Source organism: Passer domesticus, chromosome 1 (genome assembly GCF_036417665.1).
Source record: "Passer domesticus isolate bPasDom1 chromosome 1, bPasDom1.hap1, whole genome shotgun sequence".
Classification (NCBI taxonomy): Eukaryota; Metazoa; Chordata; class Aves; order Passeriformes; family Passeridae; genus Passer; species Passer domesticus.
Window position 1 is genome coordinate 18395814 of NC_087474.1, and position 14802 is coordinate 18410615.

At 39.1% G+C, this 14802-nt stretch overlaps 1 protein-coding gene across 1 annotated transcript in view; it reads right to left on the minus strand.

Annotated features, from left to right (window-relative positions):
- PLXDC2 (plexin domain containing 2) overlaps nucleotides 1–14802 on the minus strand; it is a 250857-nt gene that overhangs the window by 94909 nt on the left and 141146 nt on the right. The window lies entirely within an intron of this gene.

Genomic DNA, 14802 nt, shown 5'->3' on the forward strand with positions numbered 1-14802 from the left:
TTTGTGGGGTTTTTTTCTTTTCTTTCCTTTTAGAAAAAATTAACCCCATCAATAAAATTATTTTTTAATTTTATTGTGGCCACAGGTCACATTTCAATACTGTGCTGAACATAGGAATTCCTGTAAGTTATGCCTGGACACAGGCTATCTGTTGGAATCAGCTATTGCCTCTTTCCACATAGGATGGTCATTCAGTATTAAGGCCAGGCAGACTTTTCAGGACACACTGAACCCACATAGGTAATTTTCTTTAGGAAGAAAAAGAAACTTCTCTATTTTATTAATTTTTTTTTTTGGTACAAACCCACAAGAGATTCTAGTTGAACTGACTTAGGATTTCATACTCGCTTACCCATCTGAATGGGGTTTCACCAAGTTAAAAAGTTAGGCAAATTTCTGTCATGTCAGGATTTATCTCATCACTCCAAAACATGAGACCAAAGAAGGCATGGTAATACTTATATGCATAGAAAGATGTGAAACCAAAATATTTGTATTTTGATTGACCTCTTGAGTCATAACTAAAAGTCATATTTTTAAGTGCACAGCTCCAGTCAGTTGGAAGCTAGGGACATTAGTTTAAAAGATAGTCTCCCTGCCTCAAAAAAACCAACCAAATCCAAAACAAGAAAAGGCCAAAACCAAAAAGAAAACCCCCAAAATTTAAAGAAAATAAAGAAAAGAAAAAAAGGAAAGGAAAGAGGAGAAAGGAGAGAGGAGAGAGGAGAGAGGAGAGAGGAGAGAGGAGAGAGGAGGAGAGGAGAGGAGAGGAGAGGAGAGGAGAGGAGAGGAGAGGAGAGGAGAGGAGAGGAGAGGAGAGGAGAGGAGAGGAGAGGAGAGGAGAGGAGAGGAGAGGAGAGGAGAGGAGAGGAGAGGAGAGGAGAGGAGAGGAGAGGAGAGGAGAGGAGAGGAGAGGAGAGGAAAGGAAAGGAAAGGAAAGGAAAGGAAAGGAAAGGAAAGGAAAGGAAAGGAAAGGAAAGGAAAGGAAAGGAAAGGAAAGGAAAGGAAAGGAAAGGAAAGGAAAGGAAAGGAAAGGAAAGGAAAGGAAAGGAAAGGAAAGGAAAGGAAAGGAAAGGAAAGGAAAGGAAAGGAAAGGAAAGGAAAGGAAAGGATTCCTAAACATACGGAAGGAATGACATTAGATTATTTAAAGTCAAAATGTTAATAGCAGTGCTGGTTTGCCACAGAAAATAGTGATGAGATGACAAGATCTCTGTATACCTGTTCAAAATGCACTCTCCTTTCTGCTGCTCCTTACAAAGCAGCTTCTTCTAGTAAATTGTTATCTTTTGAGCCCACCTGCTTCACATTGCTGTCCAATAAATACATTTTCTGTGCCTCTGGCTTAAAGAACAAGTTGGCTGCCTGCTGAACAGTGTCTTTCCATGCTGTCCCAGTTTTGCATTAATGCATTGAGATGACAAAGTTATTTGCCATAATACACAGGTTAATTGTTGTGACACAAGCACCGCTCTCCTTCCCAGCGGCTGCTGTGGTGCGGTGCAATTAACAGGCACATTAATCAGACAGTAAAGTGCACCAATGAGTTACCCACCAACACTGTGCTAGAGCCTGCTTTGCAGTGGGTAAAGCTGATGACTTGTCCAGGGGAGCCAATTCCCTGCTGAGGGCAATGATACAGCAGTGCTGGAGAGCACAGAGAGGTCAGCATGCACCCAGAAAAAACACACCTATGGAGCCTACAGAGCCTCCTGACCATCCAATACACCCATGGAGCCTACAGAGCTTCCTGACCATCCAACACAGCTACGGAGCCTACAGAGCCTCCTGACCATCCAACACACCCATGGAGCCTACAGAGCCTCCTGACCATCCAACACACCCATGGAGCCTACAGAGCTTCCTGACTATCCAAGACACCTATGGAGCCTGCAGAGCTTCCTGACCATCCAACACCCCTATGGAGCCTACAGAGCCTCCTGACCATCCAACACAGCTATGGAGCCTACAGAGCCTCCTGACCATCCAACACACCTACGGAGCCTACAGAGCCTCCTGACCATCCAACACCCCTATGGAGCCTACAGAGCTTCCTGACCATCCAAGACACCCATGGAGCCTACAGAGCCTCCTGACCATCCAACACAGCTATGGAGCCTACAGAGCCTCCTGACCATCCAACACACCTACGGAGCCTACAGAGCCTCCTGACCATCCAACACCCCTATGAAGCCTACAGAGCCTCCTGACCATCCAACACCCCTATGGAGCCTACAGAGCCTCCTGACCATCCAACACACCCATGGAGCCTACAGAGCCTCCTGACCATCCAACTGTCACACAGACAGCATCATCAACAGGGGAGAAGTAATTTTAGAAATTTCTCAAAGTTGGACAATGCCTTGGTAATTCTAGGCCTTTAGTAGTAAAAGACAGTAGCTCTGCATTTTAAAGACGTCCTCAGTCCATCCTCCTGTAACTAAACCACTGTATTAGTTTTTCTGAAAAAAAAAAAATAAAAAAAAAAAAAGAAAACAAACCTATTTTTGAACTGTGATGATGAAGAACAGTTTTAATACAGCTGACAGTCATCTATGGTTATTGGCTTTGCAAGACCAAGAAGTGTCTCTATGAGAAAGTTAATTCATGTGACCATGTCACCAAGACTGCACTTCCCAAGCCACTCTGAAAGGGACAGAACCACAAATCATCCCAAATTTCAGTGATCCTCATCTGAAGGAGAAAGGCTGAAACAGCCTATCTCATGGAACAGTTTTCTAGAAGAGGCAAGCAACAGAATCTGAGTGACCCAAGAGGAACTGCAAGTTCATGATGGTGCTTGCATTTAATTTCACAAGGAAACACCTAGAAACAGAACTAGGAAAAACCTACATGACTGTGTCATCCTGATAACTTGACTACAAGGTAAAAATACAAAACTGTAAATATACCAGAAAAAACCAGACATCTAAATAGGAACCACTGAATAAAAAAACATGCCTGATTAGTTTTCAAATATTTGATAAGTTTAAAGTGTTTTTGTGAGTGAAACTGACCTTTAATATCTATAATACTGACTGCCAAAATGACTACATTTAAAAGAAAACAAAATGTCAACAGTGCTATACTTCAAAACAATTATATTTCAACCTCAGAAATATTTAAGAATATTCTTGACTGCCTAGCCAGTAGTTAATTTTTGCTTGGATAAGTATTTTTAATACCTGTGAAAATAAAACATCATATGAGATTCTTGATAATTCATATTTTCCCCTCTCCCTAGTCTTAACAAACATCTGCAATAGAAATAGGCTAAGTTTCTGAACATATACAGGAAAGTCTCCAAACCAGAGACTTCCCCTGACATGGATTTTGAAATATATATTTTCTTTTATGAATAAAGCACACTAAACTAATATTTGTCTACTTTAAAAAATTATTATTATTTCACAATAAACCACATACATAAAATTTACCAGAGAAAAAAGTACATTTTTCCATTCTTTTCTGGTCTGCATAAAATGTAATTAAACCTAGTGGAATAATTTAAAATTGCACTGTCAGTCTCACTCTTTTAAGATGTGTATTATGGATCAATATAACTTGTGCTCCATTTGTGTTTTAAGCAAAATTGTGTTTTCTCAATAAATGCCAGTGATGATAGAATAAACCAAACACAGCTAGCAGTGCAAACAGCATTTAAATTACCCCAACTATGCCTTCCAAATGCCCAAATGCCCAGAGCATATTTGCTTAGAATTGCTTGTGTTCCTCTTCATGTAGGGTAAAACCAGCCGAATGCCTCATAAAAATCTGTTCTGTTCCCTCCCCCCACAATAGAAATAGATGAAAAATTGTGTTTATAAAAATTGGAATAAATGTATTTTGAAATTGGCAGTCTAGGGCTAGATTTTAAAGTGCCATGAATTCTGAGTAGTAGAATGAGGATGCCAGCTGCTCCACCAAATTTTTTCACTATTTTTTGAGTGAATACATATGAAGTAATGTCAAATATTATTCCTTGGACATTTTCACAGCTGAATGCACAACTTTCTCGTCTCTGTGTTATCAGAAGTTTGTGTTCATACCAGGAGTTGGAATTAACAAATAAAATTGTTATAAATGCTACAGCTGAAGAAGCACAAAAAAAAAAAACCAAAAAAAAAACCAACAAAAAAAAACCCCACCACAAACCATTTGTAAAAATTCAGAAACTCTTCTTAAAGAGAAATGTTCATGTACCAAATCAATCTGCTGGCTGGATGCTTATGGGCAGTGCAGGCATGTGTCCTCCAAAGTAAAAAAAAATGGTTTATCTTTTGTTATCTTACCTTTTTCTTTATCTTATCTTTCACTATTGAAAATAAACAAATAAATTAGCATGATGACTAAGAACAAAACTTCAAAACAGGCCTGAAGATTTTTTTTTGCTGAAAATGTGGACATCATTTTTATGATTAAGGTAAGCAATGCCATTGCTGTGACACCTTGATCTGACACTTGAAAACAGATACAGCTCAGAGCTGTTAAGGTGGATGAAAGCCAGCAGTAGACACAGGTAGATGTGTATTATTCAGATAAGAAAGGAGGTATAAAATTCACACAGCAATTACTCTGATCATGAAGAAGGTTCAAAAGGCTCTGGGTCTAATGGCTTACAGTGTCCTTCTTAGGGGATAAATTCAAGTTGTCAAATAAGAAACAGAATTTTTACCTTAAAATATTGGTTCTGATGCAATTGCAAGAGAGGTAGAAATCAGGGGGTAGGAATCCTAAAGTAAAATTCACTCATATCTGTATGACCACCTAATAACACTACATAGAAATCTACTTGAAAGAAGGAAAACATTTATTTTAGTATATAGGATCAAGAGAGATGGAGCTTAAAACTCTTAGTCAATGCTCCATAGATCTTTTTATTCCATTATATTTCATGTCTCCTTCACATTAGGCAGAAAATCAAAGCAGAACATAAACTGCAGTAAAAAAAGACTTTTATTGCCCTATTAAGTCATTGCCAAATAACCCCTGGGTCACTTGCATCTAACAAGTCATTGTCAAATAACCCCTGGATCACTTGCATCTAACAAGTGAGATATATGAAATCTCACACATCTACTGTCATTCAGCTCAAGTTTTAACAATATTGCAGCTAGCACCCTTCAATTAATAAGTTATTAAATTAATAAGCACTTATTTCTTTGACAAATGGTAATTTTTAGCAAGCCCCTTAAGCCCTTGGAATCTTAAAACAGTCACCATTGATGGTCTCTTCATCAGCCTTTAGACTCTCTCTGCTCTCAGATGTGCAGGCACGTACCAGACTGCCACGTGCAACAGCTTGAAGTCAAAAAGTCACCATTTCTACTTGAGCAAATTGAGCAAATAGCTACAGAAATATTTTTCAAGGTAAGCAGCCCCAGGCATCATGGGTCATGCATGCAGGTTGTAGAGTCTGGCTTTCCTTTTTTCAGGTTGGTTAAAAGCAGAGTTACAGGCTACACTTCTTCATGCACAGGTTTTGTACATGTAATGGGTGAAGATAAAACACTTGTAACACGAATTGCAGGGCAGTCCCCGACTGAAGAGTTATAGCAATGTTGTCTCTGGCAAGACAAGGCTGTGTTGAATGCACAAACACTTGAAGAAGAGGCAGCATTTGCACCAATGGCCCTTTATGGAGATGTCTATTTATCCCCTACTTAAGACTTGAGACCAGCACTGGTGAGTGAGGCAGAGTAAGAATCCCATGCTAGTGATTCTGGCTACCTTCTCATTTCCTGGAAACACACTGGAAAGACACATGAACAAGCTGCTTTTCCGGGCAGATGTAGCATCACTGACAAAATGACACACATAACACGTGAAATTGTTACAATATTATGGCCTAGTGGTACTACTTCTAAAACAAAACTCCTGTCTAGAACAGTTACTGCAAGGGATTGGAGCATGAAGAAGCTCCTAAAAGTAAATGGAACTAAAACACGTGAAAACAAATGTCGTTTTGAGGTAAGCTTTCCATGAAAACAACAAAAACCTCTTTTTTATTTTTATAGGTTTTCCTGACATGTCTTGTCATTAAATTTATGCGAACAAAAATGATCACTTTTTTGTGAACAAAATTATCACTTTAAGCTATGGCAAGGAAAGCCTCCATAAACCTCTAGTGAACTCTTTCTTATGATTTTAGAAGTAATTTAGTCATAAATACTTCTTTCTGCTGCTCACACCTGGAACCATCTCCTCAGCAACAGGCACATGCATGAAAAAGCCTGAAGGCTGGGGATGTCACAGCCCAGTGACAACATTGACAGGAGGAAGGGGAAAGGGTGTGAATGCAGCCAAGGCCAAGACTGTAAGGAGGAGCAAGAAGCAAGTGAAAAAATTAAAGTCTCAATTGAAAACTGACAAAGATCCATGGGAATCTATTTATTTCAATGGCTTCGGTTTCAGAAAACAGACAGATATGAATCTGAGCAATTTGCAAGGGTAATGAATTTAGCAAGGACTGGCTTGAGACGGGGTGGTTGCCAAGGCAGGAATGATGACATAATGAAGAGGCTGGCAACGGGCAACTGATTTTTCATAATGTGGCTCAGACACTTGCTTGCATTCTATTTTCTAACTGTTGATCATGCCAAACACGTAGCAGCATTTGCTTTTCTAAAGACTCCAGGAGTCAGGGATGGATAGACATGGACAGTCATCATATGAACATTGCAGTACAGCAAAGATATTAAGAAAATCTGTACTCCCTGTACTGTCAGAGATGCAAAAGAAATTCCATGTGCAGATTTTACATGACAGATCCCAAGTAGTGAAATTAGAATACTTTATCTGAAGTAATGAATATAAAAAGTTCTACATAGATTTATTAATGAGTTTTTCAACTATTTAACAGTTAGAGATACAGACGGGAAATGGAAACTATGTGTGGTTTGTGGCTTTGGATACAACAATGCAGAAACTCAATAGCAAGAATATATTTACTTCTAAATATTTACTTTTTAAACAATGCTATTGGTGACATGTAAATCTAAGTAACTAAATAGCCTCTTAATGTGAGCCTGGGTCATCAGTAGGACATTTCCAGTACAATGGTTTTCTGTTGCTGCCCCTTCTTTTAGCTCCCATAAAATATTTCTGGCTTCCTCATCAGTGAGGGCTTGCACTGTGTCTCTGTGGAATGATCTGGGGCCATTTTAGGATCCAATTTACTTTGTTAATTATATTTCTTCAGCAATAATTTCAGTGTTCACTTTTAAATCCTTCATTGATTTTAATTAATCCTGTGTAAGCTTCCAAACTTTTCTTTTAGATAACAACAAGCTGCTTATAGCACAACAACCAGAAATTCCACACTTACTAATGCAGCTGGAAATCAAATGTACTGTCACTTGCTATAATTGCTTTGGACATACTGCCAGTGGCCCAAAAAATGGGTAAATCTGAAGCAAAATAGAGGGGCAAGAAATCTTGTTTTCCAAAATATGGCAAGTTGTAAATTAGAACATTGTTTCAAGACTTTAGATTTCTATTTTTCTTGCAACTTGTTTTTGTTATTTTTTTGGATGATGGCACTATACCACATATTGATACATCATGTAAAAGATACTAGAGCTAATGCAACACAGATTAAATAACAAAGATTACATAGAATAAATGCCTTAATGCTGTACTAACATTGCACTTGATATAAATCACCCTGTGAGCTTCTGGAATAGTGTTTAAGGTAATAAAATGCACAGCATAAAAATGGAGTAAGATCCCTCCACAGATAGAACAAAATATTATTGACTGGATAGGACTCTTACCTATATCTTTAAAAACATCACTTAGGTGAACTGATATTGTAGCTGATGAGTGCTTCCAAATATAATATTTCTAATATCTTTTCCTGACAGAATTAAAGGTACTTTATCTACACAGGCAAAAACCTTGCCTGCATTACTCTTTTCTTGCACCTAATGCTACCTATGCAGAGGGGAAAAAACCCAACTAAACAGACTTTGACACTTTTCCCTTTGAGTGCTGCTCTACTACAACTCGTAAACATTCTCCACTACTTCAGAGAGGAGTGGTGGTGTGTGTTGCTGATTCCTGCCATTGCAGAGCATGTTTTAACAGAGCACAATGACTAGGTTGGAAGAGACATTCAAAATCATTGAGTCCAACCCATGCCCTAACACCTCAACTAAACCATGGCACCAAGTGCCACATTCAGTCTTTTTTTAAACACATCCAGGGATGGTGACTCCACCACCTCTCAAGGCAGGCCATTCCAGTACTTGATCATTCTTTCAATAAAAAACTTTTTCCTTATATCCAACCTACATTTCCCTTGGCACAGCTTAAGACTGGTTCTCTTGTTCTGTCAGTTGCTGCCTGGAGAAAGAGACCAATCCCCATCTGACTACAACCATTTTTCAGGACTGTGTACAGAGTGATAAGGTCACTCCTGAGTCTCCTTTTCTCTAGGCTAAACACCCCCAGCTCCTTCAGCTGTTCCCCACAGGATTTGTGTTCCAAGCCCCTCTCCAGCCCTGGTGCTCTCCTCTGGATGCACTCCAGTGTCTCAGTGTCCTTCCCAAACTGAGGGGCCAGAACTGGACACAGCACTTAAGGTGCTGCCTCACCAGTGCCAAGTAGAGGGGGAGAATGACCTCCCTGCTCCTGCTGGCCACACTATTCCTGATCCAGGCCAGGATGCCGTTGGCCTTCTTGGCCACCAGGGCACACTGCTGGGTCATGTTCAGCTGGCTGTCAATGAGTACCCTCAGGTCCTTTTCCACCTGGACACTGGGAAAAAAAGTGTTAAGCACTTCTGCCTTCTCTTCATCTGCAGTTACTAAGTTCCCTCCTGCATCCAGTGGCGAGTAAAGGTTGGTTTTACCCTTCCTTTTGCCATTAATATAATAGTAAAAACATTTTCTATTATCCTTCACAAAAGTTGCCCTCAAGATCTCTGTTTTGAAGCACGCCCACCTTTCCTCCGTTGTTTATAAGGGCTTCTTCCCAAGGAACTCTCTGAATAACTCTCCTAAATAGGCCAGTCTGCCCTTTGGAAGTCCAATGAAAAAGTCTTACTGATGTTCCTCCTGATTTCACCAAATATCAAGAACTCTGTAACTTCATGATCACTCTGCCCCAAGTGGCCTCCAACCACCGCATCTCTCACCAGCCCATCTCTATTTGCAAACAACAGGTCTAACACAGTTCCTCCCTACTGGTGGACTCACTCACCAGCTGTGACTAAAAGTTGTCCTCTACACACTCTAAGATCTTCCTGGACTCCCTCTTTTCTGCTGTATTAAGTTCCCAGCAGGTCTGGTAGGTTAAAATCACCTAGAAGAACAAGGGCTGCTGATCCTGAAACATTCTCCAGCTGCTTATAGAATGAGTTGTCCACCTCTTCTTCTTGGTTGGGTGGACGATAACAGACTCCCAGTAGGATGTCAGCCTTGTTGGCCTTCCCCCTAATTCCTATCCATAGGCATTCAACTTCATTGCCATTAGTTTCAATATCCATGGCATCAAAAGCCTCCCTAATATAAAGGGCCACCCCTCCACCTCTTCCCCATTTCCTCTCTCTTCTGAAGAGCTTGTGCAGTGCTCCAGCTATGTGAGTCACCCCACCACATTTCCATTATGGCAACCACAGCTTTGCTGTTGTACCACAGCTTCCAGCTCTTCTTGTTTGTTACCCATGCTGTGTGCATTGGTATACATGCACCACAGCTAAGCTACTGATTTCTCCCCTAACTCAGCCTTAACACCCTTGGGTGTTAGCAGTTCATTTAATTTAATTTATTATTATTTTCTGCAAAATTATTTAATTTTATTTGGCATTACATGTGGACAAATGCTTTGGCTAGTTATCTGTTATTCTATGAAACAGAGTCTTACAAAAACACAAATATGGTCATTTTAAGCTGTTTCCACTTCAGTACCACTACTGCCCATAATCATCACAAAGTTGACAAATGCCTTAATATATGATGATCAGAGTAATGTCAAGGCATACGGAATGCTCTCTTTCCCCTGGAGCTTTTCATTCTCTTTGCCCTAAGTGCTTCTGATCCAGTTTGTAAAGATAAAGCATAAGTGTGGGAACGGAAAGGGTTGTAAGGGCTCACCAGGAAAAGGTAGGCAAAGCAGAATTTCCAGGGGGAGTTAGTCCCTTACAAAGACAGGAGGGGTATTCCCAGGACACTTGACACAGGAATGACAGACAAAGGAAGCTTTACAGGGAGAAAGTTTTGTGTTACAACTGGATGGCAATATAAGACATCAGAAAAAGCTGAGGCAAATGAAGGCACTTGTGTGAGCTAGTCAACAGCCAGACCTCCACAGTCCTTTCAGAGCGACCTGCCCACTGGTGATGACAAGTGTAATCCCCTGTAACAGACACAAGATAATCTGAGGCACTGATTTTGGCTAGAAACAGTGTGTTTCACTCTGCTCTGTATCACCTTTGCCATTCAACAGATGTTGCCCTCAGGGCAATTTGTGTTGTCAAAGAGCTCTTCATTAAGTGATGAACACATCTCCTGCTGGCTCCTGTGCTGAAACGTTCAGAGAAGCAGGAACGGCCAGAAAAACCTTGCTGAAATTTCTGACAGACTCCAAAAAAATGTTCCAGTCAGGACACTTATAATTCAAAGAGACAGGTAAACTTCACTCTATCTACACACTGATTTGGAAATTTAAGAAAATAAATGCATGAGATGCAGAGAAAATAATTCATTAGCATAGACTTTCTGCAGGCTGCAGATGCACAGCCATCCTCCCCATTAACAAGCACAGGTCCTGACCCCGTGGTCCTTTCTCTTTCTATAGCACCACCAGCTAGGTGGACAAATTTCCCTCCTTTCAGAGGTATTGCTCAGAGGTATTGCCAACACAGAAAGATAGCACTGAGACAGTGCAACATCATGCTTTATTCCTTCCCCACAGCATACTCTCTATCATAGATCCCTTTTCCTTGAAAGTACTGCAAAATGTGATGTAAATTGTATTAGAATTCTCCACACTTTGGTACTTATTTTTCACATCCCTCCTTGCTACATTGAAAACAGTAAAATTGAACAGAGTTCCACAACGATATATCCACATTCAATGTCCAAAAGAAAACTTAAAGTGTTATCTCTGTATAGAACTTCAGCTTTTAAGTAGCTAACCAACTAGCTTGCTAACCAGAGATATTTTGTCTTTGCTATTTTCCCACAAAGCATATGTACACTTAGAAAGAATTTGATACTGAAATAAGAGTGATTTCTCATGAGAAAGAAAGATTACTTTGAATCAATTGTCCTGACTAGTCAGGCTTTAGGAATCATGCTCAGGTACCTCACAGCTGCTCCTCAATGCAAGATCAAATAACACCAGGTTTCAGCAGAAAAATTGTTCAGTATTTTCAATGCTTGTGTTCTTACCATGTGCCAGTAGAGCACAGGACTGTGCTGTGTGAATCTTGGATGAACAAAGATCTCTTTCTTCCATAAATACAAGTATTTTTAAGCATGAGATTTGGTCTTAGGAAGTAATAATACAGAGTTCTTGATTTCTGTTTTAGAATATTATCAACTGTGATTTTATTACACTAGAATTTACTGCTAGGATGGCTTTTTATTTCTTTGTTTGGTACTCCTTCGATTGACAGTGGTAGAAATGCTCAGGCAGCATCCTCAGAATTATTTCAGACAATTCCTCCATCTGGAATATTCCTCTAGTGAAAGATGATTCACCAAATATTATCTCACCAGAATTTAATACAATATTTAAAAATTCAGCTGCTTGCTTCAACTTCAGCAATTTGCTATTACACAGGGTAAGTGGACATTTCTGGAGCCTTCTTCATGCTAGCTGGCAATATGTGTCAATAAATCTAAAAATATAACCACCTAGTCACTTCAATTTCCACTGTTATTGTTATGTTTCGTTAATGCTGAGCAGTGCTTGCACAGCAAGGCCTTTCCTTCTCCCTGCAATACCACAGAGAAATTTAATGTCAACGAAAAATGCCATAAAAACTCCCACCTAAATAACTTGCAGTATCTGTTATAAAATTGCACTAAAAATGAGAGACTGATAAACAAAGCAAACAAACAAAACCCCCACAGAGAATAAACTAGAGTGGCTTACTACAATGAACAAGGAAAATTAATACAGCCAGCAATGAAGTTTGCATGTTGAGTAGGATGTGGGGCACAGAGCTTCAAGGATGCCCTTGAGAAGGGTTATGGTACTGCATGGAGAGATGCATCACAAGAGAGGGTTTTCCCAGCTCCACTGACCTCTGTGAGGGGTGTCAGTGCCTGGCAACAAGCAGACTTCACATACGCAGCTCCTGGCATGCACAACATGACTCACTAACTGACAAGTTTTTTCTTTTTACAAAATTATCACATTTTTGGTCTGTAGGCTACAAACTTCAGAAAGCTTCACAAAAACCAAAATTCAGCTTGAGAACTATCTATAGAAATGTGGGGAGAGACATGTCTGTATAGCAAAGAACCAATTATGAATTTTGTTAATAATTATTTCAGTTCTAATATATAATTTATAAAATAATAAATAGCCTTCTCAAATACAAGCTAAGACAACAGTGAATAAAACCCTCAAACTATTTATTTTCACTACCCATTCTTCCTTTTCTTAAACACAATCAGGTCATCAAAACTATTCAGAGGAGGAAATAACTATTAGCTAAAGAGAAAAAAAATTGAGTTTTAAACCACGGTGATTCCAAAATCATCCTAAGCAATTTGGGAACCCTATTATGCCACAGTGCACACTCCATGAAGAATGGCAGAAACAATTGGGGTTGATGTTTTTATTGTGACAGGGATTTATTGTGCCATTGTCCTCGACTTCCCTTTTAAGAAGGCTATTTAATTTATGATTTGTATGTAAAAAACATTTTTAGTGTTGTCATTAGCATAATTAATAATATCCCGCTCTCCAGGAAGTGGACATCTGTCATGTGGGAGTCCTGTACACATTAACTTTGTTATTCTTTTGATGTCAAAATAACCTCTGGAGGTATTCCAGGTCTCTAATAATAGTAATGCCATTGTGAAATCTTGGTTACTAAGAAATAGCAGACCATAGAGTATGTGAAGCATGTGGAACATGGATTCATCTTCTGTTATTATAAATCACTGGTGGTGAAGTGTGATGCTTAGCCTAGCAACAAAATTTGCAAATATATCTGAATTAAAACAATTTTAAAGAGGTAGTACAGAAATAAACCTTTCTTTTCATACTAGATGAATTTGGGAGCCCTGTAGTTGCAATAAATGTTGCATCCTGACAGAATAACTTACAGTTACTGAGCTTTATCAAGACAACATTTTAAAATCTATTATTAACTAGATCTTTTTCATGCTTAATTTTGAGGTGGAAAAATCATGGAAATGCCCATGGAAGAGAAAAATATCTCTGTGCTAATGTCAATGGTGTACATTAAAAGGACTGATTTTAAAGTCGTATTTAGCTTGACAATAATCCCTAGATCTATTTACAGCAATAATATTTTATTTAGTCCAAATGGAGTAAAAAGCAAAGCATAATTATCAGCCAGTGTTAACAGCAAGAGAAAAGAATCCTGCAGAGCTGCAGTCATTTCTATATTCTTTTTTTTTTTAAGAAAACAAAAGACATAACCACTTAAATTCCTCATTTACTCTGTATCAAAAGGAAAAAAATATGTACTTCACAATTTGCTACTACATAGTTCACTTCATGAGATTAACTTTCCTTCCAAGTCTTTTGGGTCTGATGGAGAAACTGGTCAGAGCAATGGATTAGTGAAAGTGGTAAAAGTAGTAAAAATTCAGATATTTTAAATTTAAATTCAGATATTTTAAATTTTTAATTAATTTAAATTTTAAATGAGAAAGCTCAGCAGAATGACCACACAAAAAAATTACTTGAAGAGAGTGAACTTTGTGAAATTTTAAGGAACCAAGCACAGTAGTAAGGATGATGAACCCTGTCCCGGACACTGCTGTTTTTGCTTTGCAGGATCTCTCCCATCCTTTCACGCTACACGAACCACGTGCTTGATTTTGGCAACACATCAAAAGCAACACCTCTAATAAAGAATATAGAACTAGGTATTGATGATGTAAATAAAACTAACAGCATAGCAGAATGGAAATTAGAAAAATCTCAAAATCAGTGTTTCTTGGCCCATCTTATCCAAATCAGCATCAAAATGTTATTTGTGATCAAGAAGAGAAAACTGATACTGAAGTCACTTCATAATTCTGCATTCTTTTTTATCATTCTACTGTAAAATCACTTTAATATCAGCCTTTATTTATCTTTGTCCAACACTTGTATTCTGCTTGGGTAGCAAAATGGAGATCCTGATGGGGAGCATGACAGGAATCTCTGTTACAGTTCACACTCTTGTTGAGACACTGTCTGCAATGCTAGCCCAATCTTTTAGTCATAACCTCCCTATTTAGGACTCCAATGGGACATGGATATCCCCATATCATGTCCATCTGGACCCCATAGTAAGAGAAGGAGAAATTTTGATCAGGGACAGGTGGAATTGTTCCTGATGATGGTGGCTCCTATTTCTGCCTGCTTGTCCTGCCACATCTCCAGGCTGAGCACCACCAGCCAGGGTCCATGAACTTGCTGAACATGTTCAAGGACCAGAGGATCCTCTGGGTGTGCTCTCCATGATGCTGCCTTTCGCCTCCCTGTTTTCATTTTTTTACTATTACTCCTCCTTGTTTTCCTCACTGTCATCTTCCACATCATCTCCTTTCCCTCATCTCATTAAAATCAAATTGTCTTTCAAGGAGTTGGAGTTGGGAAGGG